At 38.5% G+C, this 3,141-nt stretch overlaps 1 pseudogene; it reads left to right on the top strand.

The window, feature by feature from the left end:
- Positions 1-1,473: 1,473 nt before the first annotated feature.
- Positions 1,474-2,137, top strand: LOC101563271 (annotated as a pseudogene).
- Positions 2,138-3,141: the final 1,004 nt, after the last annotated feature.

Here is a 3,141-nt window from a genome sequence, read left to right as displayed (position 1 = left end):
TTGCTAAATTTGTATACATTTTTAAAATGTAAAGGATATAAATACATAAGAAAAGTACAAAATTATAGGCAAAATAAGATATATATTCAAATCCCTACCTATTTATTTTTGTTTTATAAAGCAAATAAGCAATTATTAGAAGTAATTTTGAATCATTTTACAACTGTAATAATTTGAGTACCAAATTATAATGTTATTTCCTTTCTGAAAATAAAACAAAATCAATCATATTGTGTTTCTTGATTTAACAGAATGTTACAACTAACTGTAATTATATACATGCTGAACTCAGAATGTAACAATAAACACATTTTCAGCAGTATAAGATGGATGTAATATGCATCTAAGAATCATTTTCTTAAACATGGATAATGTAGGTCATATTACTGCAAATGATATTAGAAACAAGCCGATGTGAAAACATCATGCTTTAAATTTTGTATGAATAGGACAATGACTTAAATGTTTCTGAGTGTTTACAAAATTAAATTAAATTCAACTGTCCAAATATGAAGTAATATCTAAAACTAAGATAGAAAGCAAACCAAAACTATGCTACCACTCAGCATTCTGAAATAATCCAGGGAATTTATTCATGTGGTCTTTCACCACAGGGTGCAGAAATCCCAAACACTGATTAAGTCATCAGGATGTGGATGGTGGAACTGAGGTCCACCCTAAGTAGATCTCCAAAGACAATTGTGACATGAAAAGTGCTGATGGTCGTAAGAAAAGTAGTTCTTTCACTTTCCTGTGGTGGAAATGTAAACTTTACTTTAAGGTCAGTTTGATTTAAAATTTAACAAAAGTGATTCAACTACCTGACAGTATTTCTTCAGACAGGGAAGAGGAAAAGTGAAAACCTATACCAATAGATCTCTGGATATGTGTCTAAAATGTACAAGTTGGTGTTTCACATGTATGCAGTGCTAGGGAACATAGTGTCAGTAGAAGTCATTGAAAAATTAGATATCCAATCGTACAGACATTAGTATAACCTCCCATATTGTCTGAAATGAGAAATGTTAAATAAGAAAGACTTATAAAAAGAGGAATCGAAGTGCATATTTTAAAATTCATTCTTTAAAATACATCCATGGAGGGCTGGCCAAATAGCTCAGCGGATTAAAGTGCACGCAAGTAGGCGCAGAGGCCGGGGATCGATCCCCTCCCCGGGCCTGCAATGCCGGGCCCGCCCCCGGAGCGCAATTGAGACTGGGTGTGGTGGAGCATGCCTGTAATCCCAGCACTTGGGAGGCTGTAAATAGGAGAATCAGTATGAGTCTGATCTAGTAGTAAGACCCTGAACACCCGTAGACCCTGCCCTAAAATACAGAAAAAAATAAATAAATAAAATAAAAATAAAAATAAAATAAAATACATCCACGGAGTGCCCTGGTAGCAGTGTGGATAGTGAGAGGAGGTGGGGTTCTCCGTCGGGCTGCATGCCCTTGATGAGTGCGAATCTCAGGGACAATGGCGGAAGGTGATGATAGCAGCACCAATCTACTGGCTGCGGAGACTGCAAGTCTGAAATAGCTGCTGGCTGCAAGGATGGGGAGAAGTGATGCTGGTCCCTGACAAGGTCCTCAGATGGAAGAAGGCCTGGTTTCCACGCCATCATGGTTGTAGTCTCTCTGGTATTTGTGATTATTATCTAGATCCATCTATTCTGTATGGTGTTTCCTGTTTTGTTATGTTTTTGTCCTTGGCTGATTATGTTGTTCCCCTTCTAATGCCTAGAATTTTTGGCTCCAATAAATAGACCATGGAACAAAACAACAGCAAAGATTCCATGGAATTTGCAGCAATGTAGTAAAGATGCGACACAGAGCTGTGGGCTGGTGGAAACGCCTCTTTACACTAAAGGAAGAGAAGCAGAAAATGTACTTCGTGACCATGACCATTTATCTTGCTGTGGTTGCTTTGGGTGGGGCAGCAGGTCTATAGCCTGCTCCTTGCCTGCCTAATACTGACTTTCCTACTGTTGCTTTTTGGACTGAACCAACATGGCATCATTTCGAAGTACATTGCAATGTCCAAAAGAGAGATAAACAAGTTTCTGAAACAAAAAGAAAAGAAAAATGAATACACCTACATCATTCAGTGCAATCAATGGAGCATGCATTGCCCCTGAGGATAGTTTCTACCTTGTTGTGTGGATCCTGAAATACACAGAAGTAGCTCTTTGCTTTCCCTCACTCTGCGGCTAGTAGAAAGTCACACTTGTGCATAGTGTCTTTGTGTCAACTGTAGCTGGGCGCATTCTTGTCAGTTCACCTTCAGTGGAAACTCACCAGTGGGTAAGCCTTCTTTTGATTTTTCTCACTCAGTGTTAAATGAATCCTTACTTTTGACATCTTCTTTTGAAATAATACAGTGGTGAACTTTATTCTTTAATTCAGTTAATAGTGCTTGAAAAATTATTTGGGTTGATGTTTGTTCCAGCTAGATACCAGGTAGCAGTCTGTGGCTACAGGAAGCTGGTTCTATTGGCCACTTCCACAACTGCATAACAACTGTCTGGCTTCATGAATACAGAGACCAAGTTAGCACACCTGGTGAAGAAACCAGGAGTCATGCTTCACACTGTTTCTTTACCATTGGAAAAGAATCTCTATGGAATAAAATGAAATTGATTCCATACCCAGGTTTCTCCCTTTTGTGAAACTTAGTGATTCCTGGGAAGTGTTGATCCTGATCTTCCATAGGGGAGATGGAAGAACTCTAGTTCCCCTACCCTACTTCATTAGTGAATCCTTACAGGACTTTTCATCACAGATTTCCAAGGGACTGTATTCCAGGGTGTTTAGTATACCTTTTATTTTAAGCTATTACAGTGCGCACAATAGGTTAAAATGCAAGTCTGTGACCTTTATTCCAACACCAGCCAGTAAAGCATAAAGCTCCAGTGTTTAGTCAAGATTAACTACAGTAGAAAATAAAATTACTAAATTTTAAGGTCAAAAAAAGCCTTCAAAGGTGAGCCTCACAATTCTCATTTTATAGTAATGCAGGTTACATTTTGGTTGCTGTCAGATCTGCAATGTAGTGAGTACACTGGCATCTAGCTTTTTCCACAATTCTGTCCAAGGGCTGTGGTAAGAGTGGGCTTGTGATGATAGACCAGGTTCTGACTCA

This window comes from Octodon degus, unplaced genomic scaffold, assembly GCF_000260255.1.
Source record: "Octodon degus isolate 3935 unplaced genomic scaffold, OctDeg1.0 scaffold00505, whole genome shotgun sequence".
Taxonomy (NCBI): domain Eukaryota; kingdom Metazoa; phylum Chordata; class Mammalia; order Rodentia; family Octodontidae; genus Octodon; species Octodon degus.
This window is presented reverse-complemented; position numbering and strand designations above follow the sequence as displayed.